The sequence below is a fragment of the Protopterus annectens genome, chromosome 8.part0, assembly GCF_019279795.1.
Source record: "Protopterus annectens isolate FY-2018-M chromosome 8.part0, PAN1.0, whole genome shotgun sequence".
NCBI classification, from domain to species: Eukaryota; Metazoa; Chordata; order Ceratodontiformes; family Protopteridae; genus Protopterus; species Protopterus annectens.
Window position 1 is genome coordinate 1,320,405,595 of NC_056741.1, and position 14,865 is coordinate 1,320,420,459.

The window sequence follows — 14,865 nt, forward strand, 5'->3', positions numbered from 1 at the left end:
GTCTGACTGAGCACTCCTTCTGGCCACTATACCGTACTGGTTGTTGTCCTGCAGTAAATTAACCAGTCCTTCTGTTAACATACTTTCCATCACATTCCTTGCTGCTGCATTTAGGCCTGTAAGTTCCTTGGAGTTTTCCTGCTCTCCTCCTTGTGCAAGGGTATCATAGTTGCTGCCTTTGAGTTCTTGGACAGTTCCACAGTGACCAGTGATCTACTGAAAACTTCCATCAGGAGATCTGCTAGCACACTAGCAGACTCCAAAGGATCCTGGGAGGCAGCCCATTTGGTCTTAGTGCATTCCCTCCCTAAGTAAAGTCAGTTCCCTCTCAAATTCCTTGCCATCTATCCTGGAATATATCTGCTTCTCCCCATTCTGCCATAGCTCATGTCCATTATTTTCTTTCATAAAGACCAAAACAAAATATTTATTCAGCACCTCAGATTTAGAGATGTAGCTTGCGCACTTAGTGCCTGGTGCTGTTCCTAAATCTGATGGAAAAAAATAAAAAAAACAAAGTCCATTCCCCAGTCTGGCATTTCTCACCTCACCTAAAGAGACCCAGGACCATTCTTCCCAAGCTCTAAATGGAGGAGCAAAAAAAGTCCTTTCTCCAATAAGATGATTTGAATCTAAGGTTCAGGAGCAAGACAGGTCCGTTCTCCTACATTTACACCCCTCAGCTCTAAGTTGAGGCGCAAAAGGGAAAAAAAAGTCCCCTCATACCTGAGGACTAAAAAAATTATGAAGATGAAAACTTTGTGCAGAAACCTTCACAGAGCATATATTAATGGAAACTGGCATCGTTACTTTGGAGCAGTTTGGAAGGAAGACAAACCATTTCCTTCCATCCAAAAATTACAAACGTGCTGAGAACTAAATAGTAAACTATATTATTTGTCTGTTATCTATGTATATGTGCAAGCTGCAGTACAGTACAATCCAGTTTACAAAATGTTATGATCTGTACAAACTCTAATTACGATAGGCAAAATTTTCTCAAATGTTTCTCAAGTGTAAAAGGTAATTGCTCAGCTCCAAAAGTAAATATGTCATGCAGGTAGAGCTGTAACTTTTGCAAGTTTACAGTTTAACAGTTTACTAGAAAAGGTCATTCAGAAGTTCAGGGATCAGAAAAACAGAAAAAATTGGGAATGGTATAGCTGATAGTCTGGCCAAAGAAGGTTCCTTAAAGGGGAAACCTGGGACTTCAGTCTCAGCAAAGGTACATGCAATTACTCATCAGCAAAGAGCTAGGAACAATAGTATGTCTTGCACTTGTAAGTGACGAACCTAACCCTAAAATGGCAAGAACATAGCATGGGAAGAATGGAGGAAAGTTTTACTACTTCCTTCAGGATCTCTACACAAACAATATTCCTGAAAATTATCTATAAATGAACTGTGAGCAAGAAACCATGTAAAATGAAAGAGATGAAGTTTAGTTAAATGATGATCTCCTGATAAAAAAACTGCTGGCGACTCGTGAAGGCTCAAATGAGTAGAACTTTCAGGTTGCAGGAATGCATGTAACAAGTCAAATGGCCCTTTAGTGGGACAAGAGAACTACAATACATTAAGAGGTAGCGTACCATCTCACACATGCATTAATGTTAGCAAAGAAGTGCAGGGATGTATAACATGTACACGTCAGCCTGTTTTCATCTAGACATAAAGCAACACTCCAGAAGAAGAGTCACAATGCCCTTGTCTGATTTGAACTTATTGGACTGGACCAGTAGCGTGGTCTTTTTGGAGCAATTAGGATTTGTTAACAGTCACAATTAAGTACACAACTGTTTACCTTCCCCAGTAGTAATAGAAATACAACAGGCTCACTTTTAATCAGCCATGTGTTTAACAAATGGGCCTACTCAGAAGGGTAGAATATGATGGAGACATTTCTTTAGTGAGTATGGAAAATAGCGGAGATGCTAAGGAAACTGCATATATTCCATCACCAGGAATCCTCTAGTCAAGTAGAGCAGATAAACCTAACCAATAGTCCAGATGCTATAAAAAGTACTTTAGATCCCTAGGAAAAAGACTGGGGTACTAAATTTCCCTTTGTAATAATGCCCATCTGCTCACTGACAATAAATCTACAGGTAGGCTTCTTGTCCACTGACATGACGAATGGAAACAAACTGTACTACATTTACATTTTCTATACACTATGGAAGCTGTAAGTCTAGCATATACCACCAAAACCTTTTAAAAGGGCACTTGAAAGAAACACTGGGAGTATTGTGTACAGGGCTGTAAGATGTACTGTGAAAGGACAAACTGGGTACAAGATGTTCTATTTTAGCGACAACAGACAAGACCGAAGTAGAACGAAAAAGGAAAAGAAAACCACCAGAGGAACTTCATTCAAATTGCTATATAGTAATCAACTGCTGCTCTCCCATAAATACGAAAGACTCACTCCTTCCAAGAGGGCAAACAGGTAAGCATGGAGAATGCAAGATGAGAATCTGAATAACTGTCTGATGATGTAATGTAATGATATCACATGTTCAAAGTGATGTCCTTTTCTATTCCTTGATTACGTTCAATTTAAATACACTTTAATGTATACCTAGATTCAAATGGGGAGAATATTGCATGTCTTTGGCCGTAGGATGTAATATTATTAGCCAGTTATTTACTAGTGATAAGTATTATTACTGATTAAGGCAAGTAATTTTATGATACAATACATTCTTGACAGGACAACTGAAATCTTTGGAAGTTTTTTTCTCCTCTTTTGAAGTTCTTCTTATCTTCAGCTAAAAAATTGTAAAACGTGGAAAATGTTTACTGTGACAAACACGTTTAACTGCTTAATGGCACAAGGTAAACAGTGTTGAATATTAAATGTGAAAAAAAGGTTCACAATCCTGATTAAACTGCTGAGACTTCAAAATATTAACCTGACAGTACATTCTAAAATCCCAAAATTCCAAACTATCAGGGCTAGACTGGGATGTTGTGAGAAATGTTACCTGTTACCTTTGGGAATTTGGGGAAAATATTGGAAAAATCAGACTTTTTGGTCCTTCCTAAGACACATTCATGTAGCTTTTTTTTAAACACCTTTATTGAATTATCACGTGACATAGGCAAATTTACATTATTATAAAAGTAATCAAACTGTATTAACAAGTTCTCTTTTACAAACATTATACGTCGCATATATTGCTATACATCATATAATCTAAGCAATATTACATAAATTATTCAATTCCTGCCTTTTTTTAAAGAAACATCTTTATTAAACCATCACTTATGACACAGGCAATTAAACATTTATATAAATAAAAACAAACCACACCAACACAATCCTATTTGCAAGCATTTTACATCACAAACCATAGTGACACACTCCCAGTTGCAAATATTATACATCACTTATAATCCACCCAATCATTTTCAGTCAAACATTACACAGTTCATTTAAGTCATGCTTTCTTTTGAACCCCATTCCTCACCGTATGTATTTTTCCCACAATTCCCATTTTTTCATATGTAGTTTGCTCCTACCCTTTTCTAAAGATCTCATTTCCAGTTGTTTTATCTCTGTGACTATATTCACTACTTCTGGTGTAGTTGGTTTAGATTTTGATTTCCATTTCCTAGTAATTGTTTTTTTGGCAGCCACCATAATTAGACATAGCTAGGCCTTACCATGTCTAGGCAATTCCGATTCTGTATCATAGCTCAGAAAAATCATCTCCCTCGCCACACCAATCTGCCCACCCAGCTTCTCTCACAGTACATCCCACAGGGAATCCTTAAAATCCACCAGCTCACCGCACTCCCAGAAAATATGTTCTCAATTACCTGTTTTTCCCCGTCACACCTCCAACACTTGCTGTCTTACCTGAGGAAAACATTCTCTGGAGTCCATTTGGGGTATAAAAATATCTATGTAAACATTTCCAAGCAAAAATCCTAAATCTTCTAGATTTTGTTGCACATTTGGGAGACATACATATATCCTCTCATTGTTTCTTTGTCAATTGGTTACCCAATCTCTCTTCCCAATCCTTTCTAACCTCCTCTAATCAATTCTCATAGTTGTCATGCAATATTTTATATGCTGTACTAATTATTCCTTTTTTAATGGCAGCATCTGTTCTAGATTCTACTAAAAACTCTACCAGTGCTGGTCTCTCATTTAGGACCCCCCCCCATTTCGTTCTCTTTGCCTATACTCTGATATCAATCTTTGATAGGGAAGACTATCTCTAACCTGCAGTCCAAATAAATTCTTGGCATCTTCCCATTCTATCATCTTTCCCTCTCAAGTTATTTGCTCCCAATTCCTTGGTTCCTTTTTCTCCAATAAATTCCAGTCCTATCTTGCCTATTGTCTATATCCCTAACTGCAGCCATCCCTATCAGCAGAATCTCCTTTCTCCATTCCCATGTTGGTTTAGTTCTTAGGATATTCTTATAGATATAGTATTCTTTATGATTATTGTTATTTTCCTTAAAGGCCTGCATTCAAAATTCCAGTCTCTCCTTGTTTCTTGAGCCCCCCCCCCATTTCATCATCATCCCTTTCCACTTGGAATTATAGTTTTCTGCTTGTGCTATGTATAGGAGCCTTAACTGTGTAGCTCTGAAATATCCCTTCAAATCAGGTAATTCCAGTCCACCCTGTTCTACTGGAAGAATCAGCTTATCCCACTCGATTCTTGCAGTATTCCCCTCCCAGATAAAGTCATTCAGCTCTTTGTTAATTGCTATCCACAACATCCCTTCTGGTTGATAAAAATATGCCTGACCCGTGTATAAGACTAATGGGACTAAAAACATTTTAACTGCTTGTATCCTGCCATCCATATCCATATAACAAAGTTTCAATTTTCTCAGCTTTCGTGTTTTCTTTTGTTTAGTCTCTTCCCACATATCCTTAGCTACCACACCACAATCATTTTTAATCCATACTCCTAAATACTTCATGTTATCATGTCCCCATAAATACGGATATTGCTGAACCAACTCGTATGTGGGTACATAATTTACCACTATTGCCTTTCTTTTAGCTTCATTAATTTTGTATCCTGAAAAGATTTGAAACTGTCTCAAAATGTTCCACAATACTGTAGTGTCCGTTTCTGTTTTTTTCCACGTATAAAATCATATCATCTGCAAATAGAGCCAGCTTTTCTTGGCTACCATACAAACTATATCCTTGAATTTCTAAGTCCCTTGTTTCTTTGCCAATGGTTCTAAATATAATGTAAATGACAAAGGGGAAGGAGGACAGCCCTGCCTGGTTCCTGTGCTCAAGCAGAAATTATTAAAGAGGGCCCCACCAACTTTAATTTTTGCCGTCAATCCCTCATATATCCTCCTAATCGGCCTTATATATTTTTTAGGAAATGCAAATGCTTCCATTGCCCTACTCCTAAAGTCCCAGCTTACTCTGTCAAATGCTTTCTTTGCATCAAGACCCACCAACAACAATGGTATTTTCTTACATTCTGCTTCCCTCTGGATCAGAAATGTTCTCTTAAAGTTGTCAAATGTTTTCCTCCCCTCCACAAAACCATAGTGATCCATATCTTTCAATTTGGAATTAGTTTTTCCATTCTTTTAGCCATTATAGACATGAACACTTTATAATCATGGTTTAGTATTGAAATGGGCTTGTATGAAGCTGGATCTGATGGATCTTTACTCTCTTTAGGTATTACAGCTACCAGTGTTTTCTTCCAGGATGTCGGTACTTCTCCTCCTCTTAAAATACTGTTAAACAAAACATTCCAGATCTTTATCATTTTTTCCTTCCTCGCTTCCAAACTTCCACAGGAATACCATCTATTCATGGTGACTTTCCTGTAGATTGGTTATACATCACAATTGTATCTCATCTCCTATCCTAGCCATTAGTAATTGAGCTTCATCTTCCTCTAACCTTGGCATATTTAATTCTTCCATAAACATTTCCATTAGCATATTTTCTAGATTTCCACATGTGTCTGCTTTATACAGACTTTCAGAGAATTTCCAAAATATTTCTAATATCTCTACAGGATTTCTTGTTACCTTCCTTGATATATGGTCCCCAAGCTTGGTGACAGCCCTTTCTACTTTCTGTTGTCTGAGTCATTGTGCTAAAAGTTTTTGTGCTCTAGTGCTGTTGTCAAAAACAAAACAAACAAAAAAAAACAGTTGCTTACCAGGAATCTTTCTCAACTCATGTATATTATTGAGGTAATCCCTTATTTTCTGCTTAGCATTCTGCAGTTGATTATCTTCTTGTTCTGTGAGATTCCCCCTATTCTGCAATACTTTAACATTTTTGTCAGTTGGTTTAAATAATTTGTTACTTCTTAACTATAGCTCCCTTTCTTTTGTTTCCACCATATTTTTAAACTCCACTTTAATTTTATCCAACTCCCTAGTTATCTTTTTAGAAGTAATTTCTATCCTCTCGAACAGCTCCTGAATAATCTCCACAACCCATTCCTTAAATTCTTCTCTAGATAGATGGGAAAGCACCAGTGTCTCATTTTTATTTTATTACCCTATGTTTTTATTTTAGTTATTATTGAAGCATGATCTGAAATAATTACTGGGTGCGTATCAAGACCTTCAATTAAATGCACATGTTCCTGTGAAATATATGTTCTGTTTAGCCTAGCCTAGTTTTTATATCTTGGGGAATAATATGTAAATTCATGCCAAACTCCTATTACTGAATTCTCATCTTCCATGCCAAATGTTTTCATAAATTTCTTCAAAAATCTACCATCCTTTCTTATACTTTCCCTTCAGGGCCCCCAAGCATACCTCACAACCTCTTAGAGAAAGAAATCTGGACAAAGCTATAAATAATGGGGGACAAAGGCCCCAAAATAGGAACAATTTTTAAATATTGCTCTTACAGACTTAGAAGGTTGTTAGAACAGCAGGTTTTGCATTCTCATGAATTTTCTGAAAGGTATGAAGTCTGAAATTAAATGTCTTTCATTATTTGCTGACTTCAATTCTCAGTTATTTGCCAATGATTTACCAGAAAACAGCAATTTTATGAGAAACAAACCAAAAATGTGAGGCAAAAATCTGGACAGTCTGTGAAAATCTGGACAGTTGAGAGGTATTCCCCCAAGACACATCTTCACTGCTGCAAATCAAATTCCAGTACCCACCTTTAAGTAATATTCCTTGCTGAAAACTGATTATTTCTCCCAGAATTTTCTTAAGCTCCATTATAGCAGTTTTAGGTGGAATATAAATACATGTTAGTGTAATCCTCCTCCCTTGCCAGTATAGCAATACAAATCTGCCATTATTATCTTTTGTATCCTCTTCTATCACTACTGGACATTCTCTTACAATTAATATAAATACTCCTCTTTTCGTTGAACCAGATATTCTGCTAAATAACCATCCTGAAAACCTTTCTTTATCAAATTCACATGTTCACTTCTGTCCAGTTGTATCTAGTTCTGGGTCTATATTATAACAATGAAAGTTTAAAATTGCGAATGCTCCAAATATCAAAAATGTTGGACCTCAAAGTGCATTTTGTGAGATCTCAGTACAGTGAAGATTGGAATATTTGCCCTTTCCTCACTGTAGTGCGATCTCAGAGTTGGTATATATGTTTAGCGGGGGGGTGTGAAAGTTAGAGGTCTGGCATTTTCGATATTTAGAGCATTCACAATTTTAAACTTTCGTTGTTATAATATAGACCCTCTAGTTCCAGCTTTTGTGTTACATGCATACACTGGCAGGTTGAACTTTTATGTAATTGTTTTTGTCATATCTATTTGAGCATATGTCAGAGATTACCAAACATTTTGTTTTATTGAAAGCCCTCAAACAAAAAAAAAAAAAACAAATTCCCCTCAAAACCTATTAATTTAATGCTAACACACAAAACTATGTACATCTTCAGATACTGATGTTTTACCCCTTATAGGAACAAATGTTACAGACTGACAGCCACACTCACAAACGAGTTAACCTAAAAGAAAGGTTATCCATGCTAAGATGCATAGTGCAGTCTCTGCTTCTACTAAGTGCTAACTGGTTTTGTCTTATCTTGATAGCTCTCCTAGCTGGGAAACCCCTGATTGCGTTCAGATAACATTATCTCATAGCCAGTTTCTCTTTTCTCCCCCCAGACAATCAATGTCCACCAGACTGTAACTAATTTCTCTTTATCAGATTATCTCCATCCAGAAATGAGAATCAGGCACCCAATTCCTCATTATCAGATTATCTCCATGGAGACATGAGAACTAGAAATTTAATTTCTATCAGATTGTTTCCATGGAGACATGAGGGCCATCTACAAAATTGCTGCTAAGCATACATTCATTTGCTAGAAAAAAGCTTCATAATATTTAATATTTTTTTCATTTACTTGCTTTTTCTTAAACCTTGTTATTAAATCAATCTAAGGTCATTAATTCAGTCATTCCCCATGCAAGAATGAGAAAAAGCACATTATTTTTTTAATTTGTCATCCTCTCTTAACCAGACTTTTTTTAAATTGCAGTGCCTACATTTTTAAAAAATGAAAAGAAGAAAGGGAGACAGGAGAAAGAAAGGGGATAAAGAATAGCAGCACCTATTTACAATCCCCATTACACTTAAAAATAACTGAGAAAACTTTACACCATGTAAAGAAAACTATACACCATAAAAATACTGTCCCCTCTCTTCCCCTTCCCAAAGCATTTTTCCAAACATTAATGACATGAAGTAGGACATATACTTTAGAGTCCCCCGCAAGTTCAACAAATTCTAAAAAAGTTCAATATTTCCAGATTTTCTTGTTCTGACATATTTCACAAATATAACTGTTGCACTGTATTCCCACATAAAGTTACTGGTTTTATTACTGTTCATCTCCATCTCCCAAATCCTGTCTCGTCTTCATTTCCAACATACTCTTGATTCTTCTAGTTAACTCTTATGTTCCCTTTGTTCTCTCAAATATTTTCCATTGAAACAGTGGAAAAGGTTCACAGGTACAGTCTCTGTGGTCTTTATTACTAGAAGAACAAGAAGCAGAATCTCCTTCTGTTTCACAGCTCAATTTTTGTTGGACAAACTTTTGTATATCCTCCTTAGCATGTACTTCATCAGCAAATTATTTTGTCCCTCCAGGAAAAATACCTTGAAGACAGCGGGGTACAGCAGTTTGAATTCCACACCTGCATCTCAACATTCCCCGAATAGTGGAATGGATTGAATCCTCTTCTGCTTGGTGAACAATGAGTAATCAATCATTCTCTACAAACACTCTGCTGCCTCCCACTTTTAGTATTTTGCCCTTCCGCCATAGTTTTGTCAGAATCAACTCCTTCTGCTGAGAGGATTGCATCTTTACTACTGAAGGTTTAGGTCTTTCTCATAGCCAGGTTTGGAGCATACACATAATGTGCCTTTCAACTAACAACTCCTGCTGTAGAATACCAGTCCAGTTGCTTATTTGTGCTTTCATAAATTTAATGTAGTCTGTTCCTTCCAGTTTCTTTGGTATAGTTGAAAATCTCAGGTTTTCTCTAGGTGCTCTGTCCTCTAATTCTATAATTTTTTTTAATCATCTCTTCCTGAGCAGTTTTGTATTTAGCCAGCCTTTTCTTTATTTCTTCCTCTGATTTTTGCATCTTTATCACCTCATCTGAATTATCTGTTTAAAGCTTCTTCAATTTTTCCATCCTTTTGTTGTTTGTGTTGATATACTCCATCAGTGTTTCATTTATTTTAACCAGGTCTGTGTGCATTTGTCTTATATCTTTCCATACGTTACTGAAAGTCATTTCTAGAGGTTACATTGCCTTTTGCTGAGCAACAGCAGAACTTTCTACAGTTAGTGTTTCTTCCTTACTTTTATAGGTGATTTTTTCCAGGTGCTCTGTAGTTCTTTTGTCCTGGCATCCAGGCAGTACACTTACTAGCCAGTTGCTGAAATGTATCCATAAACACAAAGGTTTACTGCCTTCTCTGCTGAGTTTCTGTTTTCACAATGGGAGAACTGGAATTAAGATGTTACTCAATTTGCAATCATCTTGATATTCATGAAGCTTTAAGAAAAAATAGGTTAAGAAAAGCAGGAAAACGGAGATACTGTATTAAAAGAACATATTGAGCTTGCTTGTGGAATTATTGGCTAAAATCTGTTATAGCATCATAATAAAAATAGTTTGTTATTTGTACATCCAAGAGAAAGTCTGAAAAAGACACACTGTATAAAGGATAGACAAAATTTCAAATTGTATTTATCAGGCTTTTATAAAGATTGCCTGTCTGAATGCCAGCTCATTAGTCCCAGATTTGTGAATACTGCAGCCACCGATGTCCACAGTATGGAATTCATATTAAAAATTCCAATTCAGAATCAGTAAAATGACATCATTCATAGCCACTCCACTCTCTATACTCCCCAGACGTAAATGTAACAATTCTTGGGAGTGTAAAACTTTATGGAAAAGGGAATCCAAGTACACCCTTTTCCCCAAGCTTGTATGACCTCACAGATATTTTATATATAGGTTCAGGAGGGGTGGGTGTGCTGGGAGCTTGCCCCTGCAAATATTTTGATACTTAAATAGGTTTTTGCGTATGTATGTAGAACTGTCATAGTTTGTCCTCACAGTTTTGTATTCTTAAGTGTACAACTTTAGTAGTCTTTCAGTTACTGTGAGTCCATATTTTAACTTTAAGTGTCACCTTTTTCTCTATTGTATAAAACTGCCTATTTTGTAACGAGCTTTTCTTCCTGGAGCTCTGTTGAAAAGGGGCTACCACAGGCCAGTCAGACTAACCCGGTCACCAAAAACAAGCAATAAATAAATCTGTGATCTGGTATACGACCAGTTGAGTTGATTTGATTTTGAAAGCATAAGTTACAAAGCACCTCCAACTGTTATTAATGTGCAGCCACATTCTGTAAATATGCAAATAAAGTGCTTGTTGTAATGTGTTTGGTACTTGGATGCTTGATATTTCACTCTTTATATATATATGTATATATATATATATATATATATAGAGAGAGAGAGAGAGAGAGAGATATGTGTGTGTGTGTGTGTAAATATAATATAGTACTTATCTAGATACATATAATGAATATATTTCTAAAACTAATTGTACAAGTGTAACACTTTTTATTTTTATAAACTTTACTACCAGAAAGTGTTCTTTGTCAACTGCTATATAAGTAATGTGTCTTCTTTCTTGTTTCTGTTGCAGTTCCCAGTGGCTGAAATGGTTCTATCTGGGTCAGTTCTGTACTCTGGTAAACAAATAAAACTATAAGAAAATAAATTTAATGAAAGCCAGCTAAGATCCCTCAGACCTAATGATTTAAAATGGTTTCAGCAGGGCAGAAGTATCTATCAGCAGCAGGGATATTATGCAGATTTGTTTTGTTGAAATTAGCATGGCAAGGATATATAACTGCCAAATTGAGCCAGCACCTCTCAGTAACATCACTACCAAATTCAACTGCCAAGGTTTGAGATCCAGAGTCGGGCAAAACCTGTCAACCTCATGGAATCCTACACAGTTGTTGCTAGAAGACAGATGACATTAACTTTGAAAGCTTGCTTTTAACTTCTACAACTAATGTAGACTATTTCTAAGTCAAGGTCTTTATACACAAAGAAACCTCTGAAATGATTTGTAGCACTTTTAGCAAGAAACTGAGCCAGTATGCATACAAGTGACTATAAACTGCATTGACTTAATTGCCAATACAAAAGCAGTTTTGTACAAGTAAGTGTAAAGACTTATCTTAACATGGTTAATTTAAATAAAAAAAAACTGTATATACCACCTGTTATTGTTTTACTACTAAACCTACAGCAACAGGCCTGGGAAGGACACAGGCATAAGCCCCTGAATAACATTTACTCATCCCTTAGTTTTTACTAACATTCTTAGTACTGTCCTATGACATTACAGGCAGGGTCATCTAGTCAATAGTAACATCAATTACTAATATTGTGAATTATTGTTATGATACCATTTCCCCAGAGATAAATAGGTTACATAAAAGAGATCTAAAAATAGGACCAAAGAGCCCAACAGCTCATTCCACATAACGGGGGCTAGCCTACAGGCATCATGCAGAAAATTTGAGGGTAGCAGGTAGGCAGGGTCTAGCAAGAAATTCACTTTGGTACCTGACATTGTTATTGATGTACAGGGAGCCTAGAAATTAAGCACAAAATACAGCCAACAGATGCAGTTCTGTCCATTTCTCATACATGTACTGTGGAAGAAATATGGACACACACAATTCAGAGAACAGCTGTATATATTTTTTGCTCTAACACAGGGAAACCAACATCTTTATCCTTTCCATTTGTACTTTATACGCAGTATATGTCCCAGTTGGACATCCATGTTCCTTTCAGTTAAGTTTTTAGGAAGGAAAAGATGGCCTTGCATTTCAGGTGTCAAAATACTGCAAACACTTCATACTTAAATGGAACAACCAGACATACAGAAAAACGGGTTTTTTTTTTTTTTTGCATTTCTTTGAACAAAAGAATGGAGCTGCACACTATCTTTCTTCATAGGAACTTTTTTTTATGCCAGTATATGATCTGTGAAGAAACTACAACATACAGTTAGCTAAAGATCTTAAATGGTGACTTCCTCCAGTTTTTGTAAATCAAACAAGGCAAAAGGCCAAGCAGGTACTTTGTCTTTATAGATCTCGTACTGTATCATATCCCAAAATTGACCAAGAAAAATGGAGTACGCCTGGTAAAAAAGCACAAACAAACAAAAAGTACCAGTCGTAGTGAACGAACCACAGAAGAGCTGTTCAGCAAGTATAAAAATACTTAGAAAACTGCCACTACACGTTTTCTATTTGAATGCAGGCTTCGTTGAAAAGATGATGTCACCAGAGTTAAAAATCCAATTTATTAAAATATTAGAAGAAAACTGCCACAGCACGTTTTCAGAAATGTATTATCCCAGGTCAACCAGCCATGAGTCAGAGCAGATTAAGTACTTAAGTGTGAAAACAACAGATAAGATGCTATTTCAGTATGTGGCCTAGAAATAACAAAAAACTGGGTTACAAATGTACGCTGAGAATAGAAGATAAAACTTAAATATCAACTCAGTGTTTATTACAAATATCTGAAGGACAAGGATTTAAGATATTGCCAGAATTACCTCCAAATCCTTATCTTTTGGAATACTCCTAAAGTAGCCCAAAGTAAAGATGCTAATTTTAACTTTGAAATTTCTATAGTGATGGTGAATTTAAAAGCACATCATGATCAGAAATGTTATATTCACTTGACAATAAACATCTTGGTGCTCATGCAAAACAAATGACTCTGTAGCTTCAATAGATACGCTTCATAATATGGTCTATGTTCTTGATCTGTAGTCCTGTCATTTACATTCATATTTGTATGTGCTTAAATATAAACACAGAAAAATATATTAGACCATGACCTACACAAACTAAGTTAGTGATAGTGTTATTTTCAAACATTATAATTCCTCAGTTATCATAATTTCACACCAAACTATTATATACCTTCCAGTGACAGAAGGTATTACACCAGCTTCTAATTCTGGAAAGCATTTATTACCGTCCAGTGCAGTCTAATTCAAAGCTCACTTTAAGGATATAGAAACATTGCTGGACTGTTCTCTTTTCTCAATAGGTACTGTGTTTTTCCTTGCCATTTTGAGACATGAAGGAAGGTGATTAGGGGGCTACAACACTTAGCCTGAAATTCATAGATTCATAGACTGCTACTAGGCTAATGACCCGGGGAGCCTGTCTAAGCCTAGCCAAGTTTTTCTGAAAGAATAATGATGTCCAGTATCTACATAGGACATTGAGGGCCAGGCATTTATAAGCTACCGCTGTTCATATGGGACATGGGTGCCAGATCCAGTGTAAATTTCCTATTCCCCATTCCACTGGTCTTGGCTGCACTTAAAATGGGTAATAGATTAACTCAGCTGTTCAGATGGATGCCTGTTCCATAGGAGGAGCAGTCTCTGGTACACATATATCTCTCTCAGGCATGTTCTTTTTAAGTCACAGGCAAAACTTAGGTCCCTAGACCTTGTATTTCTAGTACTCCTTAATTTATGAATATGCAGGAGATTCGCAAGTGTGGAGTTTGCAGATGCTTTGTAAGCCAGGCATAGATCACCCTCAGCAATCTACAGGAGACTGAGTAGAGGGAAAACACTTTAGGGTGCTTTGCATAAGGCAGGTTTATTACACCATGTATTCTTTTTTAAGGAAAAAAGGGGAATACTAGGCTATCTGCTCTGAAGGGCCTTTTTAAGTCTAGCCAATAATCTGAGGTTAGAACTAAACCCTGCACTTTGTGTTTATGAGGTGTGACCTTAATCATTATGTCAAACAGACCCCCATGGGGTTCAAAGGTGTAAATAAACTAAGTTATTAAAGATATAAACTATGTACTACACAAGATGGTCTATTTACCTATTGCAGATAGACTGCTGTTACAACCCATTTATTACATTCATTGTTGTAAGACACCCAGCCTGAACAGTGAGGAAAAGTTATACATGTTTTTTTGATCCCCAGCACCTTTCAGTTTGGCCATCAGCTGTAAATCTCTCTACCACGGCTGATATATTAGACAAGGTGCAGTAGCTAAGGGATTTTTACCACTTGGATTTTGCCTTGTTTACTAATCAGCATCTGGTCTTACACAGTTGTAAACACACTGTACCTCCAGTTTACACCTTTGCTTGGGGCACTTGATTAAAACTAGACATGGCTCATGGAAATTTTAACGTGAATTATCTAAAATGGATTGGCCTCTATAATTGTCTCCATTTCCTTCTTGCCAAGGTGTATTACCTATTTATATCACAGACTTAAAATCA

The 14,865-nt window shown here is 36.4% G+C and overlaps 1 protein-coding gene across 1 annotated transcript in view; it reads right to left on the reverse strand.

The window, feature by feature from the left end:
* The window catches only part of SIAE (sialic acid acetylesterase), a 310,992-nt gene that overhangs the window by 79,021 nt on the left and 217,106 nt on the right, over nucleotides 1-14,865 (reverse strand). The window lies entirely within an intron of this gene.